Raw genomic sequence first — 14194 nt, 5'->3', positions numbered from 1 at the left:
GTTAGGACACGAAGTTGACTTTGGTGCAACCATCTGTGTCTAGTATGGCCCATTCCCGGAGAGATGATTGCGAGGGAGTGGAAATATCTGAAGTTAGGAGTGCGAACCCAGTATCATAAGTGTTGCATCAGCATCCGATTAGAAAACTCAGCCTCCTTTTGCTTGGCATATTTGATGCAAATCGGATATTCGGGAGTGCATTTGCAAGAAAAATTTCCCTCTTTGCGGGCCACGCTTGACAAGCTTCGCTGGAGAGCACGCAGCACCATTGTGGGGTTCACGAACCGTCCTTTCACCCGCGGAATAACGGCTAATCGCGTCCTATCGCGAACAGCGTGCGACTATGCGTCCGATTTTGTAGCAGTTCGCCGACTCGTATTATGTAGGGCAGAACTGATTGGGGTAAGGCGTGTACGAAGCAGAGGAATAAAAAAGACATTCGAAGGAGGGCAGCGGGTGGCGATAACCATTCGTCAGAAAGGTCATCCGAGTCGTCGCTTTTGCTGTACAGCCACTTGATTAATAAATGCCTCTTTTCATTGCATCCAGCGTCGATACCAAATGTGGGGTAAAGCCGTTGACGCTCAGAGCTGTTTCGAGTACAAGCACTTACTCGGTGAGCCCCATCCGAAAGTGTGACTGTAGCCCTTCTGTTCTCGACAACACCAAAAAAGACACATGCACTCTAGCCGTACACCGCATACAGCTGGCGCAGCCACGAGCTCGTATGCAACTTCTACGTGTGCGATGGCACTCATGGTCATCGGAGGCAGCTGAACCGGGCAAGCCAATTTACTCCGAAAACGAACAGATATAATATTCAGGCAGGCAAGCTTTAAGGGACGGAGGCTGGTGTACTTATTAGAGAGTTATAGCATATTGTTAACGTGTTTACGTTACCGTTTACCGGGCTCGGCTAGCGTCATCTGCGCAGGCGCGCCATTTACAGGGCCGCTAGCACTTTACGGGATCTCTTTTAGCGTTGCGGCGAGAGTTAATGTTCGCTTGTAAATAAACATGGCGGCGCCCCGCACGGCCGCTTTGGAACAAACAAGCATCGACGTCGCTTTCTTCAGCGCCATTTCTCGCTCTAAATGAAAGCATTCGCTCTTAATACGCATACTCTCACTCATACGTCAAGGTTTAAGTGACAACTAGCCCGTGTTGTTGAGATAATTCAGCAATTTTCGAGCAGTCAAGCCTAACTATCCGCGTACGTAGCCAAAGTAGCAGTGACAACAGTGTAGTTTTTGCGCCAGCTTTAACATTTTCCCCTTTTTTCATAGTTTTCTTCCTTTAAAAACAAAACAAAAAATCCTGGAATGCTTGTCATCTTCACCACTAAATTCAGAAAAAAAAAGTTTCTCCAGTGCAGAGTTCAAACGCTTTGACTTACTGTCATCAGATGGCGCCGCTATGTTTACAACCAAATCATGCATCCAAACATCCAAAGAAGCGACACTTCGCGCGGCAAACAGAAAGTGTTGTAGCGGCATTACAGCGTTCGCAAAGAAGTAAGCGTAGCGTACGCAAGAATAGTGCGGTCTCTGCAGTAGACTTGTCTACTGGTCAGGGTATTTTTAAAGCTGCTCAGCCGACCGGTAGTTGAAAAGCAGTGTGCACGTCTTTATATGCAAAGAAAAATATGATTAAAGAGCATGCAGCATCTCACTGCGAAGAAATGCTTGAAATGCATGCGTATTTTTATTTGTTATTAATGATGGGGCGTCTGCCATCATCATTCGTTTTCGCCTTACGATAACTTGTTACGGGAGAGACGGTATGCTAAAACGTCTTTTAGCGTGCGCAGCGCTAACCTGAAAGTCCGGCATCCGGTAACACGGTAAACGGTAACGTAAACACGGTAACGATATGCTATATCTCTCCATCTATCCGGGACAATGTGGAAAAAATGCTTCGCGACGACGTCATGTAGCCTTCAAGGAGCCCATGGGCGGCACCGGTTGTTCTAGTGAGAAAGAAAGACGGCGGACTTCGATTCTGAGTTATTTACCGCCTCTTGAACAACACAACGAAGAAGCACGTCTACCCCCTCCCCCGTTTCGACGACACACTGCACCGGCTCTGCAACGACGACTATTTCTCATCGATGCACCACAAGAGCGGCTACTGGCAAACTGAGGTCGACGAAAGAGATCGCGAGAAGACCGCGGGTGGCATCTTCGTGTTCAAGGTGATGCCATTTGGTCTCTGCTCAGCACCAGCGACGTTTTAGCGAGTAATGGGTACAGTGCTGGCCGACCTGAAGTGAACACCAACAGCGGACCGACGCCAGACGCTACAACCTACAAAGACGCAACGCGGAATACAAGCGAGGAGATCGAGTGCGGGTTTGAACGCCCATTCGCCGCCGCGTGTTGAGTGAAAAACTTATACGCCGCTCTTTCGGCCCGTTCAAGGTTCTTTGCTGGCTAGGTGAACTGGACTATGAAGTCGTCCCTGACGAAATCACTGCCTCCAAGTGACGCTGCGTACGACCATGAGTTGCCCATGCCTTTCGTCTCAAGCCATATTATGCAAGGACGCTTGTTTGTGATGCAAGACGCGACCATATTTAACTCAATTGATCTCATCCAGGCGGGAATTTTGTTCGACGACAGCCGAGCACGCTTGCTGCTACTCCGTCGCCGAGTGATTCAGTCCATTGTGGACGCAAGTCAGCCGAAATATTTGTTTAGAAGTCATTTTCGCTGTCTTCCTGCCCTCCAGACCTCCGAACTGCAGTCACTACTGTGTGACAATATTGACTGTCCCGCTCACGGATCTGTGCTCCGTGGTACACGAGATTATACCGGTGCAGTCAGCTCGTCGAAGCTCTTTCCGTCGCAATAACCTGGATTGTGGTTCTTGAAGCGATAAGTGAGTACTTTTTTAAGCATGAAATGCTTTTAGCCCCCGTTGTCGGCAGTGTGGTGACGTCACGCCGAGACCGAGAGCCATCATCCGGGCACTGAAATCTACTCATCCGGGCACTGAAATCCACTCATCCGGGCACTGAAATCCGGTCATCCGGGCACTGAAATCCGGTCATCCGGGCACTGAAATCCGGTCATCCGGACACTGAATTCCAGTCATCCGGGCACTGAATTCCAGTCATCCGGGCACTGAATTCCAGTCATCCGGGCACTGAATTCCAGTCATCCGGGCTCTGAAACGAGAACATCCGGGCACCGTACGAGACTTAACGAGATTTAACGAGACTCTGTAAGCCCTCCTACGCGACCGGCATGCAAGCGCCGGTTGGTCTCCAAAGGAGTCACAAAAAATAACTGCTGCCAGTGCCTTCTCAATGTTTATCAAGATATCAGTCGCTGTGCGTTTGATAATGCACGGAATTATAATTTCCGATTTCTCATAACGCATGCAAAAAGCACATAAACGCCACGATACACTTCGTTGTCACACGTGATCTCTTAGGGGCTTCGCGCATCGAAGCAAAGCCGCGCAGGCGTACAGGGGCCCGGGGGAGAAGCGCTGCGTTCAAAGGGCAAGGCATCGCGCCGAACGGGTGGTGGCGTTCCTCCCTTCCATTACGGTGCGGTTCGGGTGTCCACCGAGATGGCAGAGAATTACTGCGCCATTTCCTTACCTCAAAAAACCTTGCGTTCAAATGGCAAGGCATCGCGCTGAACGGGTGGTAGCGTTCCTCCCTTCCTGTACGGTGCGGGTGTCCACCGAGATGACATTAGGCCCGTAAACATTTCATGCTTACTCTACTCTCGGTTACGGGAGAGGCAGAGATTTTTTTCTGTAACCTTCTAGCACATTGTCGAGTTGATGAGCAAAAGCAAAAGGAGGGGAAGTGTTTCGAATTGGGATCAATGAGCTCGACTGAGCGTTCTTAATATAACAACACATGAGGGTCGTTGTGCGGCCGTCGGGGTGGCTGAAATGTGCTGTAACATACGACTCTCTGCGACGCGTGCTTCAATGCCCTGCCGTATACTTTGCGGTAGTGTTCACCCCGGTGCTCAAATGTGCATTGGCCAGTTCGGTTGATGCAACATTTCCCGCATGACAATGACACCAGTACCCTACGCGTTCTTTGCCGTCCACAAACTTGTTTTCATGCTTTATCGTGCATCTTGCAGTCTCGTCTGCAATGGGAGAGCTGTTTGTGCACAGTTTTGCCAGGCTTGTGGGGCCAAGTATACGGCTTTAACATTTGAGCGGGATCCTTTCTTCTTGAGATGATCATGCTGGCTATGACAGCATTACATTTCTTCCAATCACAATAAAATACTCATAAAGTTATCAGCTGTGCGTGTCCCCTTACAGGTCCTGCTTGCTGTGCGGTCAGAAAATTTCTGAGAAGTAGTGGAGAGGGCAGGATAAATTTAGACCACCTGAGGTTTGTTACATGTATCGCCATCGTACTGCACAGTGTTCTGTTCGTCTGTATCGAAAGAGCGGCGGACATGGCGCGCGCGTGCGCGCGCGTGTGTGTGCGCGTGTGGGCGTTTGTGTGCGTGCGTGTGCGTGGGGGGGGGTAATAATTAAATAGTTCCAGATTAGCCGTCCATCTCTGCACGGTAGGGCTGGACCGATTTACATGTCCTTGGTGAGTGCAGCACAGTAAAGTTGAACCTCAGTTTCCGAAGGATGGAGTTTTGTCACGCAATTCGGAAAGCTATGCATGCCTGGACATGCGTTATTTTAGATTGAATGCATGAATTGGAACTCTTTAATTAGTTGCACATAGACTTGCGAGCGTTTAAGGGAAATTTCGGGCATAATTCCAAAAGTAAAAATTATGTAGAGTGATGCGATTGATGAGCGTGCACACAGCATCGCATGTCGTTCTCTACACAGCTCTGCCTGGCGTGCGCTGTGAGTGACGTCGAGACAGTTCCAAATCCGCACCTGCAGCTGTTTTTCGAGCAGGCGCACTCCGCGCCGTCTCGCCGCTCGTTCGTTGCTTCATGTCACTGTCTACTACACGTGCCAATCAGTGATAAAAAAAGACGCACTGACAGGTGCGCAGCGTGCAACACATGCGCAAAAAAAAAATAGAATTCTGTACTGGCGCCCAGCTGTCAAACTTCTGTCTTATTTTTTGCTAGGGATGATGCAAAAGCAGCCGAGAAAGACGATGCGCCCTAATTTTTTTCATGCCTTGCACATACGCGTCCGAAATCTTGGGATTCTAGTCCGAATAGAAACGTCCTCCTTCGGCAGCTCGAACGCGCCATCAGATTATCGCTCATGAAATAGATGACAACGCGACCAGCTAGCCCATCATGTTCCCGCCTTTGTCATCACTAGTGACTGTGTTTTGTGAACAGTAGGCGTAGCAGGTGAAACGCAGTCGCTGGCTTAGAGTGGATCCGCTTGTCTATAGCAGCCGTAGCCGCTCGAATCGCCGTGCTCGACGCCACGTCCATCGCCCGCCAGGCTGTGCTCTTAGTGCAGAGCAACATTCGAAACGCGTGAGGCAAAAAGTAAGGTGCAGTATGATGAACGGTTGATGCATATAAATGAGAAACGATTGGTGGCAAAAATTTTCTGGCACTTATAAAGATGCAGTATTGATACTACACGGAGGCAAAGAATTAGATAGTTTGCTAATAAATACCGATGTCGAAAGGAGGAAACCGGTAGTAAGACAACCTTGAAATAGAAGGTACGATCCTCAGAAAATAATCGCTGACGAAAAAAAAATGCTGGATAAGCTGACGATGGAGCTCTAGAGGAGGGCAAAACTTCAGATTAAAAGGGAAACCGGGAAAACTTTTTTGACAATTCCAAAAAGGGGTAGTTTACTCTTCGAGGCTAGGGTTAGGTGCTTGAGGACGAAGTGTTACCGGCAAAAATGTGTCACTACGGATGACGTTTACTGCTGCTGCGTGCAAGAGAGGGAAAGAATAGAACATAATTTTATAGAGTCTAAGGATCTCCAACCCTCAGAGTACGATGCCGCCGCAGGAATCCGCGAAGCATGTGGGTTTTAAATAGCCAGGGCTTTCTCAATTTTTTAAAAAAAGAAAACGAATAAAAGGCGACAAGAGGATTAGTGGAGAAGATCAAGGGAATAGTTCAGTAATGGGAAGAAAATTGGCAATTAATTCGAAGAAACTGAGCACGCTAGAAATTAATGGCTGGGTGACACTTTTGATCCTCCCGGTACAAAGCAGAGGCTAATAATTACCTAACTCGTGTTCCCATGTTGACGCTCGTCAATCTTACGACTGTGCCATCTAATGATGGTGTGTGATGGAGAACTCTATGCTACGTGTTACGAGCAGCATCGACTAAACTGAGTCATTTTGCTGGGTGACCGTTATTGTAACCATTGCATGAAGTGACACTGTACTGACTTCTTATAGAATCGATTCACTCCTTAAATACTAGCAATATTGTGGCTGCATGTGTGTACAAATAATTTTGCACAATTTCATGCAGACAAGAGATTTCTTTAAGAATACATCGACCTAGCGGTGGAAGATAAAATTTCTAGCATGGGAAAAATTACTCTGCGACCTGAGGACAGTCAAACTCTTTTAGAATCCATCCTTTGCTCCCCCTAAGGTGAGTAATTATTAGGAGCAAGTACCTGCTTGCCACTATGATTTCAAGAGAAACCTAGCATGGAAGGCTGGTTTTGGTTTTAATAAATCACTGCATGAATAAAATACATGTTACATGTTCAACTCGAAGCGTATTGCGCTTTTTAATTCACGTGAGCATCAATTACTACAACCTTGTTGGCAGCCAAATGATCCCAGATATTAAAAGGTTCATGAGCTTCAAAAGTAAATTTTATGTTACATGGTAAGAATTGATTTTAAAGTAGCCACAAAGAAAAGTTTCCAAAATCGAGCACTGTTTGCATTGAGCATCGTTATAAATGTTGCTTCTTACAGCGCTGTTTTTTTTTAGTCTAGAAATGTGCTTAGGTCTACTGTTTGTTTCTTTTAAAGATGTGTGCCAGAAGCTCTGAATGTTGGTGTGCCACATTTTCAGCCACGGCAAGCTACACATGTCAAAGCTTGATTTGCTGCTGTTACTTACATTCGCGCTGCAAACAACCTTTGCTGCGCGAACGAGTTCCTAATCTTATTTCTAGCATTGCAACATAAGAGCAGTTCTTTGTCAAAAACCGTGCTTAATATCAATGTGTGGCTGAATAGTATACTAGTAATTGGGGGTTTCATACTGTATTCACATTAGGTGCGATTTTCTACTGCTACGCATTTTCCCTCTTAATTTATATAGTTTTTCTGTCATGAATCAGACATTTTGCAACGGGAATATGAGCTCTTATTATTGCGCATTGAGTGCGCATTTTTCTTTTGCTTACCTTGAAAACCTGCATCTACTACGGCCGCATATATCTGTTCGTGGACCTCCTTCAAGCTCTGCATCACAGCTTATGACTGCTGGAGACCATTCAAGGTCACCGCGTTATGCAAAAGAGCGATTTGTTTTAATATTGGGTGTTTTAGGATGCGTTGCCAGTCATGAAAGAGAGCGTACCTGGTGCTCCTGGAATTGAATATCGCGCATCACCAGATCTGGCACCCGCTGAGCTGTAAATTTATTTTTTTAGTTACTGGTACATGCATGCGCTTAACCGTACGATTTCGCTCGCGCCTTGAAGCAGATCGCACCGAAAACGCTAGTCAGCAACAATTTGTGAAATAAAATGGCGCCATAAATATGAGTACTGCACTTTCTATTCCCATGGCTGCAGTGACAGCACTGTGAGCACAACGCACCTTTGCTTACATCGCTCCCTGTCTACTTACAGCACATCTGTATCTTCGCCGAGGATCACTACCGACGTCCGTGCAGCTGACTCGAAGCCCAGTCGCTTCGAGCTGACAAAGCAGCCTGCGCCAGGTGCCGGTTACGCCTGCAATCTGAGCCTGCGCCCTGGTCTCCTTCACCAGCACCTCGACCGGCTTCGTGACCGTATATAAAGACCCTCCGCGCTAGGCCCCTCTTCTTGGCAGCAGTGACGGCACTCTGAGCACGTCGCACCTTTTCTTACATCGCTCTCTGTCTACTTATAGGTTAGTTTTATCGTATTGTTGTTACACATTCTTGTTACGCTTTGTTGCCGTCACTGCTGCCACTTTGAAGCCGCACTGGTTTTCTTTGCCTCTTGTGCCAGTTGCCAATAGTGCCTTTTGCTATGGCTTCTGAAATGGAAAAACTTCGAGAAGAGATGAGAAAAGAGTTTAGAAAAGAGAATGCAGCTATGCGGAACTCGATAGAACGTGACTTGCACAACGACTCAAGATAATTGACTAAAAGTGTGGAACACTGCAGCAGTGAGTTTGATTATATGGTCGCTAAGGTTTCATCATTGCAAGAGAAAAACAAGGCATTGAAATTCGAAAATGCTGCAATATCATCTGAATGTGAGGAGCTGAAGAAGCGATTTTCCGAACTTGAGCAACGACTAATAGGCCTGGAACAGTACTCCAGAAATAAAAACTTTGAGATAAAGAGACTTCTATCACAGGAAAATGAAAGCCTGCCAAACATGTTGCAAAAAATCGGCGAAATGATCGAAGAGCCAATACTGGAAAGCGACGTTGATGTTTGCCACAGGGTTCAAACGAAGAACAAGACTAGCTCCAATGTGGCTGTCCAGCTCAAAACGCGAACAAAGCGCGACACTGTGCTGGCAAAAGCGAAAAAGACAAAGGTTGCAGCTCAAGACCTCTGTTACGATGGTTCGGATACTGTTCATGTGAATGAGCACTTGTGTCCCCTGCTCAAGAAGTTGCTGGGCATGGCAGTAGCTCGAAAGAAGGAGCAGAAATGAAAATTTCTTTGGACGAAAAAATGGGCACATTCTTGCTAAGAAAACAGAGTCATCGGAGATTGTGCGTATCGCCTACGAGCGAGACCTGGATAAGATAGCATAGAAGCGCCGTTTTTTCTCTAATACCAAACAGTAAAATGACGCGCCAAAATGTGCACAATAGTTTTGCCTTCTGACCTTTGTGCTGTGTCTGCTCAGAAAAAGAATACTGTACCCTTCTTTTACCTTAACGCGCAATCTTTGCGAAGCAACGGTGATGAGTTAGAAGCATTTTTTGTACACTGAACTTTTGTTTCAATGTAGTAATGATTGCTGAAACATTGTATGGAAGCAGTAACGAAGCTTTGCGCTTGCCCGGTTACAACACGCATGTGCAGAACCGTACTGGTAAACGAGGTGGCGGTGCCCTCATAGCAACCGAAAAAACATTCAAATGCACCATTCTTACCGACTTTTCTATAACCCATGTGGACTACGAAATACTGTCGTTGCAAAGCGACAGTAGCGTCTTCTCTGTTATATACCGGCCTCCTAAAGGCAGCGTTTCTAATTTCATCTGCTTTCTTGATGAATATCTGCAATGGATCACAGAAAACAGGCTTAATCTAGTTTTACGCGGTGATATTAACTAAGACTTTCTATCCAAATCTGCAAATAAACGTGAGGCAGACTACATATTGCACAGCAACGAATTTATGAATGTTATGAATAAACCTACACGGCCGCAGGCAGCGACCACCATTGACGTCTTCATTAGTAACTGTTCAGTTGACTGTCTTCATTCCGGAGTCATTAATGCCCAGATAAGTCACCATCTACCCCTATTCATGTTTATAGATTCCTTAACTCTACCAAAACAACGCAAGCTTCCCGTGGTACAATATCGGCGCATAAACCAGGCCACATTAAATTCCTTTCGGGCAGCACTTGCAGGCGTGGACTGGCATCATGTGATCGGCAAAAATGATCCAGAGGACGCATATGGTGCATATATTACTACATTTAAGTGTGTCTATGAGCAAAGCTTTCTACTTGAGACTTATAAAAAACCCCGCAAGGCCCGCGAGCCCTAAATAACAAAAGAATGCCTTCAAATGATAAAACAAAAAATACGTATCTTTAGAACTGCTTTATCAGAAGCCGATCCATTGACGACCTAATGCGCTTTAAGGTGTACCGAAATCAAGTCACTTCCTTTCTTCGCCAAGCAAAGCAAGAGTATATAGAAAAACTATTTAATCCAGACGTAATTAAAAGGGGTGACCTTGTGTGGAAAACAATAAATGAAGTTTTGAACCGAGGTGGACATGCCAGCTGCATGCTTGAGGTCTTGGTTGATAACACACCCATGAGAGGGAAACTTTTCGAAGAAAAATTTGATGATTTCTTCGTGTCACTGGTAGATGGCAGCCACGGTCCCAAGGCTATGAAATGCCTTGACCCGCGGGTTTCATTCGCGGCATTCTTGATGCGAACGGGCGCCAATGAAATCAAAAATTGCCTCTTAACTCTCCGAAATAATAGGTCGCGAGACCTAGACGACCTTAAACTCCAACCAATAAAATATGTAGCCGACATAATTTGCACAGTTGTAGAGCACATTTTTAATTGTTGCCTCGAACATGCACTGTTTTCCCGACACTTGCAGATTGCCAAAGTAACTGTCATTCATAAGGGTGGAGACAAAAACGGTCTGTCAAATTATCGCCCAATTTCTATCCGCCCTATCTTTTCGAAGTGTTTTAAAAAATTATTATACAAGCGAATGTCCAGTTTTTGCGAGAAATGTAAGATAATAACACCTAGCCAGCATGGTTTCAGAAAAACTTTTCTACAGAAACGGCGCTTCTAACCCAAAAAGAACTAATTTTAGAGTCCTTTGAATATAAACTTTTCACTCTCGACATTTTTGTCGACTTTTCGAAAGCATTTGATCGCATCAATCACAACACAATGTTGGCAAAACTCGAGCCATATGGTTTCGCGGGAAATTTCATCAACTAATTCGATCTTACCTTAGTTGCCGCGCCCAACAAGTAACAGTAAACAACGAGTCATCAAATATTAAACATCTCTTTTCTGGTGTGCCGCAAGGCAGTATTCCAGGACCGCTGGTTTTCCTCCTTTATGTTAACGACAAAGTCTACATAAGTAAACTGCCAATTTTTGTTATTTACGCAGATGACACAACTCTATACTTCTGAGCGGCACATGTGCGTGATATTGAACATCAAGCTGCGGATTGTTTGCACCAACTTCATGAATGCACCGAGTCGAATTCGCTGATCATAAACACCGAAAAGAGCAATGCTGTACTTTTTAGACCTCGCAATAAGGATCCTGTTGTCCCACAAATGTCTCTAAAAGCGGGTTCCTCATTTATTCAAATAGTTCCTACGGTCGAAAGTCTAGGAGTGCTTTTTAATGAAAATTTATCTTGGGATGAGCACGTTTCAAAGGTCAGGGACAAGTTGTCCAAGGTTGCTGGCATCGTGTCCCGATTGCGATACCTTTTTCCAAAACATATTAAGCAGATGCTGTACAAAGCACTGTTTTCTTCTGTTCTTAATTTTTGTATTTTGGTATGGGGCACATCATTTATTAATATTAAACGGGTACATACACTTCAGAAGAAAATTGTTCGGAATATTGTTAATGCTTCACGGTTTGAACACATCGAAGCGATTTTTGCATCTCTTAGCATCACCCCCTCCCACAAGTTTTTTAAAGTATACTGTTAAGGCGGTATAAAACAAGTGTTAGACAAAACAAGCTATTTATGATGAACCTGTCGAACTTAAAATGTAAAGAACACAAGTATGCCACCCGTACTGGTTTCACATGGTTCGTGCCAAAAACTCGAACGAATTATGGTCACCAAATGCTTTGCTATACTCTTCCATGCTCATTATATAAAGCATCTAAATTCTTTTAAACCTAGGTACCGTCGGCAACTAATTATTTGTATTTTTTTTTCCTGTGTGCTCACTTGCCGTGAACTGTACAACGTTCTGGTGCTGCTGTCACGTTATTGCAGGGTGCGTCAACCTCTGGCGAGCCTTCTCTATGGCTTTTTGTCGGAGCACCCACCATCCTCAAGATGTTGAATAAAATTGAATTGAATTGAATTACTCCTGTACCTGTATTTCTGTATCACAAGCAATCTCAAAAAAACGTAGGCTTATCTTGTCCGCCGAATAAAGTCAGAATAGCTCAAGTATGCAAAAAAAAAACATAATTATGTATTATTAAATTACTTCTTTCTCATGTGTGTTGCAGTAAGGGCAGGCGATTGCAAAGCAGTTAGTCCTATCGCAAAAATATCAAGATACCTGCAATGGAACTTTTGGTGGGTAAGCGCCCCTTCTGAATATTTTTTAGTGTTGTTTTCAATTAAATTGAGTTTGCTACACTGGTTGAGATTCGTACAAGTTGCTGGTGAGGTTAGCCTTCCGCTTGCAATACTTGCATTTCAGCGCCATTAAACACTAATTAAATGCGAAAGTTCCAGGCACAGATCTGCGACCTAGCTACAACAATATTCGGCTGCATGCATGCTATTCTATTTAAACAGACAACTTAGGAGCAGTGTTAGAGTCTGGGATGATTTTTCGATATTCTTCTGGGTTTTCCACTGAGCTGTTCTTCCTTTTGCAAGGAAAATGCGTGTAGTTCTGAGTTGCTAGATTTTACCATTGCTAGAATTGTTATACAGAGGGATTAAGGACAATTGCTTTTCTTTCTTGCATGTTCAGGCGATGAGGGTCTTTCTCGTTGCCAAGCTATGGTGTTCTGCTTGCTGTAATAACTTCTCCCAAGGGAGTTACGTCATCTAGGAAGTGAAAGATTGCGCATATTCTATTGCAGGTCATGCTAGGTCTATGCCATGGGTGCGTTTGACAGTCACATATTCTTGTCTTAACTATGCCCACTCACTTGCATGTTAAATGTGAAATGTTAAACGTTGCACCTTCGCGGAAGTCCATTACTGTAACTTCTGACTTAGTTGTGTTAAAATTTTCTCGTATGCCAGAACTAACAATTCCATCCACTCAGATGGCCTCTAAAGTGTAACTAAAATGTATTTGCAAGTTTATATCGAGAACCAGCTCGAAGGTAATCGAAAGAGGGCAGTTACTTTATTCTTCACTTAGTTCATAACACCGAAATTGGTAAAAAACGATATTCTACTATGTATCTAGAGCACAGCCGTAGATGAATCTAGCGCCTTCTCCGACTTATTTTTTGTAGACCGGGGCCTTGAACTATAGCATTTTTGCATGAAATGCTTCTAACTTTTATTTATTGTCACCGAGGTTGACTTCATCAGACATCATCCTGATCTCTTTTTATTTTATTTTTGAGTTTTAATTTTCAGGGGAGATTCCTGTTATTTGCTAATCCTCACTAATTATCATCTGAGTTGCAGTCCGTCGGTGCTTCTCGTTGCACTGAACTAAGGAACTAGTTCTTTTTTTGCTATACATTTTATTATTGCACTGAAAACTCTATTTAAATTTCTCAACATCCAATGATATCAGCCGTTTTGTAAGGAGCACCTGACAGTTTTCTTGTGCAGGTTGCCATTGCATGCAATAATCTTCACTATTTTGACTGTTCAATTGTCTGAGACAGGTGTGCTTTAATCTCCAGTGTTTGCCATTTACTTGCTTTACTATGGGTCGATAACCATTTAATTGTTGCATTTCAATAAAGGTACATGGAAAGCTACACGCCAATTTTCTGAGGTAGTGCCATGAAGGCCTCCTGTATCACGCTTTAGGTGAGCAAGCAGGTGTCGCACGTGGTCAGATATGCACAGCCACAGCCGTTCTGGAAACAAGCCTTCGAAGACCAGGGCACCATGTCGTTTTCTGATTCCGTGGATTGCCATACAAACTTTATGTTCTCTTTGATCCTGCCAGAAATCTTTAAATTTAATCAGTCATACAATACAGTAACCTGGGTACCACTGTAAGCTCATTCAGGGCTTGGGCGAGTTGAATGCATCTGCGTAACTCTGGTCATTTTCCCTTACTTCGGCTTTCGAGCAATAGCTTTTTGCACCATGCCTGCGCCGTAAAAACTTGTTGACAAGCGATTCACCACTATTCACGATTTCGGTACCTTCATTTTTTCTGGACAGCATGGTAATTATTTAGTATAGTTTGTCGATTCCTAGCTTTTATTTTGAAAGTCACTTAAAAATCGTTTATACAGCGTAAGTCGGGGATAGGCGCACATACCAAAATGCTGCCAAAACAAGTAGAAAAACACACCATTCTAGGTAAGTGGTGATCCAGCGCACAAAGTGAAGGATGCTGGGCCAGCACGAGAACCCTGCTTGCACCCGTAGGGCGCTCGTCCTTAAACAAGTCCATTTGGGCCCTTTAGGGG

This window comes from Amblyomma mixtum, chromosome 3, assembly GCF_055824585.1.
Source record: "Amblyomma mixtum isolate Tamu chromosome 3, ASM5582458v1, whole genome shotgun sequence".
NCBI lineage: Eukaryota > Metazoa > Arthropoda > Arachnida > Ixodida > Ixodidae > Amblyomma > Amblyomma mixtum.
The sequence above is the reverse complement of the archived record's forward strand: the minus strand, read 5'-3'. Positions refer to the sequence as shown.